At 41.1% G+C, this 10,715-nt stretch overlaps 1 long non-coding RNA gene across 1 annotated transcript in view; it reads right to left on the reverse strand.

Annotated features, from left to right (window-relative positions):
- Window positions 1–1,083: 1,083 nt before the first annotated feature.
- Window positions 1,084–10,715, reverse strand: part of LOC147030450 (uncharacterized) — an 86,196-nt gene continuing 76,564 nt past the window's right edge. The window contains exon 3 of the long non-coding RNA XR_015055781.1: window positions 1,084–1,196. This is a non-coding gene — a long non-coding RNA (uncharacterized LOC147030450). The remainder of the gene's footprint in view (window positions 1,197–10,715) is intronic.

The following is a 10,715-nucleotide window of genomic DNA, read 5'->3' on the forward strand; positions in this document are numbered from 1 at the left end:
CTGTGAATACCTGATATATTGTTTGATTTGAAAGTATTATGAAATTATCTCAGGTGGCATCAACATGTGAAAACTTTGGAGGGGGGTGAATACATTTGTCAGTATATAAATATACATATAGATTTGTATATATACACACCAATAAATGTGTGTGTGTGTGTGTGTGTGTGTGTCCATAACTCCAAAACCATGAGACCTAACAGCCTAAAACTTTGCATGAATACGAAGGGAACTGCACAGACGTGCATGAGTGAAAATTGGGTGTTTGGGTTTATTGAAGCTACTACAATGTCAAACAGGATAGCCTACAGGTAAGCACACTTGCTGGCCGACCCCACAAGAAGGTAGGAATAATTAGGGCATTAACGTAGTCGGCGTTATTGTCGTAGTTGTAGTAGAGTGCATTCAATTACTCAAATTTATTGTTCATAAAAAAAAATCTAGTCATTGCCTCTACAAATTAATTATCAGAAATACTTCAGGATTGAGCATTTATAAACAGTTAATGTGATGAATGCTTAAAAAGTATGCATTGTTGAATTTTAAAATACTTAACAGGTCACAAGAGGCATCAGAACAATCCACGAATCTACACTCACAATAGCGTTTGTTTATGGTCGTGTAATTTGTTTTGCTAAACGCTCACCATGAGCAAATACAGAAAAGTTTCTTATCATGTTTTCAAACTCAAATTATGACAATTCCTATGAGTCTTTGCGTGACCAAAGCACGTGCGTATGAAGCGAATGCTTTGTCATGTCGTTTGTCCATTCATTCACAAGAGGATTTCAATAAACATGGTGTCGCTGAGCATTGTGGGTTAAAACAAATGCGTGTCTGCCATGTTGATGGCATACTCATCTGCTTGCGCAGATCACAATAACATTCTTGTGATGGTGTTTTTGTAGTATTTTGATGATTTACCGGCAAATGCAAAGCATAGATTGACAGAAGATAACTTCAATGTGAAGACATTAATCTATACAGATTAATTTTGCAGCTTTTTTTTGCAGCTTTTTTTTTGCAAAAAGCAGATTTTGCAGCTGACATCAAATTATATCAAGAAACACGTGATTATATAGATATAACAATATAGATAATGTAAGATAGAAAGAAGATACAAATGATATGGACTCACACGATTCAAAGGACCCTGATGGAGATACCTGATGGAAAGGAAGACTGACTTTCACAACCTGCAAGAGGATAGAAACTCAAGAAGTAAACAGATAGGAATCGGATTGAAAAAGGATCCACAGAGCTCATAAAGGTATTATTTATTGGGATAGACCGTTAGAACAACCTGTTTACTACACGATATATACAATTCCCATTGCTTAAAAAACGTGTTATGAATAATACAGTGAGAGCCCATGGTTGCACAAAAGGGGCATTCATGGATTTTATAAACGAATCGATAACGAAAATTAACTGGAATACAGTATAAAGGATATTTATATATGGATGGCCCAGCCTTACTGGTGGAGCCCTGAGTTCTGACACTCGGATGAAGATTAACATCCAAAAGGTCTGCGTCCCAATTTCCAAGGCAAATACATCTCTCAAGGCTCCATACAATTTGCCAATTGCTCTACACCCCAGTTCAATTATATGATTACATCGTCACCCAATTTTAAGAGAGCAAAAAATAAACCAATTACATCCAATGAAAAAGATAGCAAGACATAAACACGTCCGGGTTTTCTAATAATTTAATTAGTGATAACAACATTAGTGGAACAAGACTCTTATTAACTGATATGCCTACTTTGATAAATGGAGTATATGCATAATCAGAGAGGCCTGATGAAAATGAATTGATATAATCATAAAAAATATTTGAAATAAATCCAGTAACATACAAGAGGTAAGGAGGTGAACAACAGATTGCAGAGAAATTAGCTGACATTGTCGGGTAATTTCTCAGTAATCTGGTACATCAACGACAACACTATAGAAAAATTGTAAGAGTTGAAAGGCAATTTTTGAATCAATTAACCCAAAGTAACAATAGCGATGTTTGCAGCGATCACTTCATACTGACCACTGATTAAGTGATCGCTGCAAACCGATTGTTTTTCTTAGCTTCATCGAGGTCAGCTGGGGAAATATTACCGAGCAATTTGGATCACTGTTTTCTACATTACGAGCAAGTTTCCCATGTCTATATAGGATTCGAAATTGAGTAAGGATGGGGATGGCAAAAATGCAACGGGCATCTTCTATCACTGAGCTGGCAAGCTGGAAGCAACAATTCACATTTGTTGCCAGATTTGATGCAATTTAAATGCACTAATGATGGTGAGGGGCTCCATTTTAAAGTGTTTGCTGGATGTACCATGCCTATAGCATGTACACCCCCTTTCAAAAGTTTCACCTTTTGTTGTCTTAAAGTCTGGAAATAAATTGCATTAAATCTGACTTTTTCCACCTTTCTTTACACATCATAACCCACAACTTCCAAGTGAAAAACAAATTGTATAAATTTCAGAAAATTCATTAAAAATACAAAACTAGAATATCTTTATTAGATATGTGTCCACCCCCCTTGTAATCACAATTGTAAATTAGCTCAACACAGATTGAGTAACCAATCACTTTTTAAAAAAATCACACACCAAGTTAAATGGCCTCCACCTGTGTTAAATTATGATGATTCTAATTATTTCAGAGTAAAATCAGCTGTTCCTGTGGAATTCCTCTGCTGAGCAGTGCATTTCACAGCAAAGACTCAACCATGAGCACCAAGGAGCTTTCAAAAGACCTCTGGAATAAAGTTGTGGAAAGGCAAAGATTCAGGGAAGGGAATAAAAATATTTCAAAGGCCTTGAATATCCCGTGTAGCACAGTCAAGACAATCATTAAGAAGGGGATGGCATATGGTACCACCAAGACCCTGCGTAGATCAGGCCGTCCCTCAAAACTGGATGACCAAGCAAGGAGGAGACTGATCAGACAGGCCACCAAGAGGCCAATGGAAACTTTGAAAGAGCTACAGGCCTTTATGGCAAAAACTAGTCACTGTGTGCATGTGACAACAATATCCCAAGCACTCCACAAGTCTAGTCTGCAGGGTGGCAAGAAGAAAGCCATTACTCAAAAATGCCCACCTTGAGTCCCATTTGAGGTATGCAAAAAAACACTTTGGAGATTCTGAAGGAATGTGGCAAAACGTTTTGTGGTCTGACAAAACCAGGATGGAACTTTTTGGCCAAAATGCAAAACGCTACGCTTGGCACAAACCCAACACAGCACATCACCCAAAGAACACCATCCCTACTGTGAAGCATGATGGCTGCAGCATCATGTTATGGGGATGTTTCTCATCAGCAGGGACTGTGGCACTTGTCAGGACAGAAGGGGAAATGAAAGGAAGAAAATACAGAAAAATTCTCGAGGAAAACCTGCTGACCTCTGAAAGAAAGCTGAAATTGGAATGGAAGTTCACCTTTCAGCATGACAACGACCCGAAGAACACAGCCAACATTACACTGGAGTGGCTAAGGAACAAAAACATAAATGTCCTTGAGTGGCCCAGTCAGAGCCCCGACCTAAATCCAATCAAAAATCTGTGGCATGACTTGAAGATTGCTGTTCATCAACACTCCCCACATAACTTGACTGATCTTGAACAGTTTTGTACAGAAGAATGGGCAAATATTGCCCAATCAAGGTGTACAAAGTTGGTAAAGACCTATCTCAATGGACTCACAGCTGTAATTGCTGTCAAAGGTGCTTCCACCAAGTATTAACTCAGGGGGGGTGGACACTTATCCAACCAAGATATTCTAGTTTTGTATTTTTAATCAATTTTCTGAAATTTGTGGAATTTGTTTTTCACTTCGAAGTTGTGGGTTATGATGTGTAAAGAAAGCTGGAAAAAAATCTGATATAATGCAGTTGAATTCCAGGGTATAAGACAACAAAAGGTGAAAAAATTGGAAGGGGGTATAGACTGTCTATTGGCACTGTATGTAGCTTTTTGATGCCTCTGGTCCAACACAACAATTAATATTGGTGTTTAAGCAGTGTCTAATAATTTATATTTGTATCGAAAAATTTATATTGGTGTTATACACCTTAACTAATTTAAATTGGTTTCGGTCAGGTCAGTCAGATTTCTTGACTGCCACTAGTAACATGTAACCCAGTGCTACCTGCTGCATGGTAGGGTAGTCGGCGACTAAACTGACTACCCTCACTTGCTCACCAGTGGGGAGGGTGACTGACACCCTGCAGGACTAAAAACAATACCTGCTAAAGGGTGGATGAACTCCTTTCGGGAACCAACGGCCATCCAGTAAGGAGATGGTATCTCCAAAAAAACACCCATCCAGTTAGACTGGTTTTTAGGTAGTAGGTTGTAGACAGCAACCGCTCAGGGTAGTACAACTACCATTCTGACTTAGGAGCGTTAAAGTGGTGCCTGGAACTATCTTGCACTCTCCGTATCAGGATCGCTGGTCTTACTTTATGTCTCACTCAAACTAAAGCTACCCGGGCAAGCTTTAATCTCTCTTTCTTGCAAACAAACATCACACACTTTTCAAACAAACATCAAACACATTTTTTTTACTCACTCATTTTCACTCCTCACTTTACATTCTCTCTTTATTTCTCTGTATTTAAGGCCTGGCAATAAGGACCATTTAGTCCATAACTGGAGCCTTCAACATAAAAATAAGAAAAAAAGCCAGTGACCAATTCCAAATTAGGAGTAGTATTCTGAGGGCTTGATGGGTAATTATTGCTGGGAAATAAAAGAATGACCTGTCCTTCTCTTGGTCAGACATGTTTGAACACCAAATAAAGAGCAACAGACAACCATTTTCACTTAGAATCACACAACTTTACATGAGAATCCTTAGTGACCAATATACAGTAATATAATCCATCAACGTGGAATACATGACTGCATTGGAGTCAGGCCTAAAATCAGGAAGTGATGACATGTGCAAACCTAGAGGGGAGAGCATCACGTGTAAGGAAGCGACATCTGGAAGAATAGCCATGAAGGAAACGCACTCACCTCTGACCTGTCTAGCCTGGGTTTGAATCTTGCTCCAGCTGTAAACTGTTTTCCTGGTGTTTCACGGGCAGGATGAGGCATCAATGTCTGTGCCGTTCCTTGGATGGACATTAAAGCAAGCATCCTGTTTGTCGGCATTAGTTGGTGGAGGTTAAATATCCCACGATGTCCTTCACAAAGTCAGCAAGCTATCATCGACGCCCTGGTAAAATTACATATTCCTGCTCTAACCTGTAGGGGCCCTGCATCAGCGGCACAGCTATGCCTCTACCCCCAGCAAGTGATGCTACTCACAAGCATGTGCTGCATATGAAAGAATAGAAGACGACAACCGCAGGTGTTGTACGCACGACAAGTTGTTCAGGTCAGGTCAGATATGGGAGCGTACGGCAGCGCCACACCCCATGATCCAGTGAATCCATGACTCCCCAGGTCCGACATCTGTTGACCTCTGGCTCTCAGCCAGCAGAGATATGACTATCACTGCCAAGGTAAGCGAATCTCTCCATGACCTCAACATCCTCACCACAAACAAGTACAGACAAGATAGCAGCATCCAATATGTGAATGAAAGCCTGGATCTTCGTATTGGCCCAGGAAACCTGTAATCCCAGCAGCTCCAACTCCCCATTCAGCATCTCGAGGGCCCCCAAAAGGATATCCAGTCTCCGCAAAGAGGACTGCATTTTCTGTGAAATCAAAGTCAGAGATCTTGACATTCCCAAACGATGCACCACAGCTTGATCTCTCCGACATCCTACCCAAATCCAGTCCCAACAAGTTCTGAAAAGTGGGGGGAGGGGGGGAGGGCAATACACTTCCCTGACGAATTCCAGTAACAACTGGAAATAAGGTGGAGATGGTATCACCACATCTCACAGCACTCTCAGAACCAAAGTATAGTTCAGACATCATATTGAGCAGTTTTGGTGGCACTCCACGAAGACCAAGAATCCTCCAAAGGGCATCCCAAATCACTTTATGGAAAGCTTTGCAAATATCAACGTCGGCTGCAAGCAGCCCCTACCGAAACTTTTGTCTGCGTTCAGTGAGGACCCAAAGGGCAAGGATACGATCAATCGTTGACCTCTTCTGTGTAAAACCTGAATGCTCTTGGTGCTGGTGCTCAAGCAGATGGTGGTGAACCCCATCAATAATTATCTGAACAAAGACTTTGCCCGGCACTGAGAACAGTGTCACCCCTCGGTAGTTGTTGCAGTCCTGGCGATCACCCTTCCCTTTCCAGAGAAGGACAACAAGGCTCCTCTTCTAGTCAGTTTTATTGATGCCTGTGTTCCAGGCAGAGCACAGAACTGCATGCAACGACATGAGTACAGCATTTCCACCAGCCTTGAGAAGTTCAGCATGGATGCCACAGATCCCAGGAGCTTTACCCCATTTCAACCAGTTCACTGCATCCTATGTTTCCACAAACGAAGAGGATCACAGTTGATTGGAGGGTCAGCAATAGGGATAGTAACACCCCTGACATCCAACTCAACGACAAGTCAAATCGTCTCCTGCATCACAAAGTTTCCTTGTATTCACCATTCTTTCAAGGCAAATCCTTTTCTCTTTTTGTCCATGAAAACGTGGATACGATTTCAATATGTTCAGAGCATGGCGGTCATGCAATATAGTTTTAATTATGTCGAACATTATCAGCTAATGGATGACTTCGTAAAAAGTTTGTCAGTGTGCATAACATAATTTAATGCTTCCACTGCAAGGTCCTATTATATTTTGAGAGTAAAAGTAAATCTTGCAGCTAATGCTGGTGCTGGGTAATACAGTGGAACGTGGTGATCCTGCCTGAAGCTATATGTCATGCTCCTACCAACAATGTGTGGCAAGCGAATGGTAACGATGTAACAGCCACCCACAACCCTTGCCAACAAAGGCAGTTATAAGCTGTGTTTCCAGCTCCGAAAGCATTTCAAGTGTCAGGAGCGCACACTCTTTCATGGAGGAGAACAGCTCTCGAATTGCCGTCACTTGTACTGTTTTGTTTAATAGACACGGACAGTCGGAAAAAAAGTTCAGACGTGGCATTCCTACTTCAAAGTTGTCGAGCGTGTTTATTTCCTGGCAGAATGTGAACAAACTAAAAACAATGCAGTTCATCTGCTCTACAAGCAGGACATTTGCTTCCCAAGCAAACAAAAAAAGTATTGGGCGTTTTATTCTACCTTTTACATTCTTATCCGTCATCATCATCATCATCATCATCATCATCATCATCTTGTGTCCATATTGCCTTCCTAACCGCAGTTGTTACGGCCTTTCACCACTTTAACTACAAGACACTGTGAATGCTAAACGCAAACCCAAGCAAAAATCCATCGCTCTGCCAACCATTCTTTCCATGTTCCATTGTGACATCACACTGCAAAAAATATTCTTCTCCCACAGCTGGCCAAGATAATCTTGTACCTCCCGAGTTGAGATGTACCTTAACAAACCATAGGCCTGTTCGACGTCGCAACAGCAGATCTGTATTTACAGTATGTTGTAACATGATTATGTATGTCGGCTTTTCACAGGAGACGTGGAGCCAGTTATCGTACCTTTGCCAAATTGTTCTTTTTAATTCCACTATGCTTTATGAAAGAAAAGAAAAAAACATAGAGGAAGTAATTTCTACCCAAACAAATTCTAAATTCCTTCCTGGTCTGCAGCATTACTCATGCTTGTAACTTCTGCCACCGAAGGTGGGTGGAGGCTATGTTTTCATCCATATCTGTCTGTCTGTCGACTGTTTGTTTATCTGTCTGTCAGCAAGATATCTCAAAAAGTTGTGGACAGATTTGGACGAAATTTGGTGGTCAGATTGGTGTGCGACGAGGATGAAATGGTTAGATTGTGGTGGAGATCTGGCTATGGATCCAGATACCAGAATTTTGAAGTGATTCTTCACTATTGAGAGATAGGGCCAAAAATTATGTAAACAGTGGAACGACATATCAAAAAGTTGTGGACGGATTCGGTCGAAACTTGGTGGACAAGTTGAGTGTGTGACGAGGGAGAATTGAATCAATTTTGGTGAAGAGCCGGATCCGGATCCGGATCTGATCTTTTTTTTTGTGATTCTTCACCATTGAGAGAGGGCCAAAACGATATATAGCACAATATCTCAAAAAGTTGTGGAAGGATTTTGGATAAAACTTTGTTGACAGATTGGGTGTGTCGCAAGGACGAATTGATTCGACTTTGGTGAAGATCCGAATCCGGATCCGGATAAGAGATTTATTTAACTTTTAAAGTGATTCTTCACCATTGAGAGACAGGGCCAAAAATGATATAGTACTGTATAGCATGATATGCTCTCGTGGATCAGACATTACATGGCGGAGTTATGCGCTCCACCGAGTGCCGTTCTAGTTTTCCTAATAAAACGATTAATGTTTTATCTATATATTACTAAAATTCTCATCTTGTATGCATGTATGTATGTATGTATGTATGTATGTATGTATGTATGTATGTATGTATGTATGTTCCTGAAATACAGCTAAAACAGTACATGATAACGCAAAAATTTTAGGCCCACCTTACTCATCATTCTCCTGCGGTGTGCAGTATCAAGTTTCATTAAAATCGGGCAACGAAAAAATTATTTAAAAATCAATTCCAGATTCAGTCAAGTACTCTTCGGGAGAATTTGATCAATACAAACAACTTCAGCAGTATAGTTCACTGGAGCTATCTTTTTTTTCTTTGTTGTTTTTTTTTAATAATTTTTTATCAACTGCTGTCATAATGGGAACCCAACGGGTTCACGGGTCATCGAGTATATTTAAAATTTTTGGGTTCCGTGCACTTGCCCAGAGACAAAGTAACTTCCTCACATTAGAATCACCATCATTGCTTCAGCAGCTATTGAGGTAGATTTGGCTGCAGTTTTATATTGTTTTTAGAGGGGAATATTAAGTCTTGGTAGTTCAGAAAACACTCAAGAATAAAAGTTATGGCTCTTAAATGCTGATGAATTTATAATCTGATGGACCATTTCGATGACTTATGTGCGTACCTCATATGTATATATATACCTGAAATATTTCTGAAACGTGATAATATTGACTTCAGAAGAACCAGCAGAATCTAAGCTTTAATTTTGTTAACTCATTACCTCTGCCACCGAATGTGAAGGAGATTATGTTTTACCCCTCTCTCTCTGTTTGTTTGTTTGTGAGTCTGTGTACAGGATATCTCAAAAAGTTGTGGATGAAATTTAGTGGGCAGGTTGAGTGTTTGACAAGGACGAACTGATTAGCCTTTGGTGAAGTTGACTGTTTGTTTGATCCGGATCCAACCACTAGAATTTTTTAAGTGATTCACACAGCAATGTGAAAATGTGAAATTGTGATTTAAGTGATTCACACAGATTCACACAGGATCCACAAAGCACCAGAAGGCAGACAGGCAGCAGCAAGGACAGGAATCTTGGGCAGAAGAGGCCGACTCTGAAAAGAGCCCAGCCATTTGCTCTTACTAAGGCTCTCCCTAAAGCTTCGTCCTCCAGCTTCCTTCCCCTCAAGCCCCCCGAAGAACACACACCCCGACATGTTAAGCATGGCCTTTTATTATTCCTGGTTCCCTTAACGCCGCCTGTTTCTCCTCTGTGATCTGCTTGAAGTGGCCCTGATTGGATGGTTAATTTGGGATGTGAACTCTTTCCGATCTGCTTGATATGCCCCACTGATTGGTGGCATTATCAAGGTGCGGGGGGGGGGGGGGGCGGTAGTTTGTAGCATTACTGCGTTCGCTCCCTGATTGGTCCTAGCTCGGGTGGGCGTGTATCATTGCTGATCCGATTTTGGACCAGAAAGGACGCAGAACTTACAGTTGGTTCCCACAGGCATTGGAAGGATGAGACAGATTAAGGAAAGAACATTCAACACCAGACAGCAGTAGATATAAGCACAATGTTGAAAGGTTGGGGGGGAGGGGGAGAGGGAGGGGGAGGGGGCAAAACATATACTATATCTAATACATCCACGATGCATATATAACCACATACACATCAGACATTTAACGAAACAAAATATATTTCTATGAAATGTCTAGCTCTATATTATTATTGTCTAGCGATTATATAAGATTCCCCAAAAACGCAACAATATCGGCCTAGAGGTAAGCACACTCACCTCTAAGCTGTCTAGCATGGGTTCGCATCCTGACCCAGCTAAAAACTGTCATTCCAGTTTCCCCATGCAGGGTGATTTATCAATTGTGTGTGTCGTCCCTCAAATGGACCTTAAATTGGGCATCCCATTTGCCTGTATTCATTTGTGGACCTTAAAGATCCCATGGTTTCTTTCACAAAGGGTATGAGAGCTCTTGCCGGCACCATGGCCAAATTCATGCCTCAACTACTGCTGGGAAGACAGAAAACCACCCAGCATGACCCCAGGACAAGAAACTGCTTTGGAAGCACCAATGCTCTGTGGCACAGGATGGTATATCAGATCTGATAATATACACAAATAACCAACATTCTATGTTAGCCTTCCCATCTGATCTGGCTCATTATATCGGGAAAAGAAACCCTGTACCACACTCTTTACAGAGCCTTAGTGTTCCTTAATTACCCCCCTTACTGCAGAGACAAAAGCTTAGACAAAAGATGGTATTGCTGGCACCCGGAATGCACCGGGATATTTGGGCCACCCCATCCCCCACCCCC

The sequence above is a fragment of the Eptatretus burgeri genome, chromosome 3 (genome assembly GCF_056783735.1).
Source record: "Eptatretus burgeri isolate ZD-2024b chromosome 3, Ebu_testis_v1, whole genome shotgun sequence".
Lineage (NCBI taxonomy): Eukaryota > Metazoa > Chordata > Myxini > Myxiniformes > Myxinidae > Eptatretus > Eptatretus burgeri.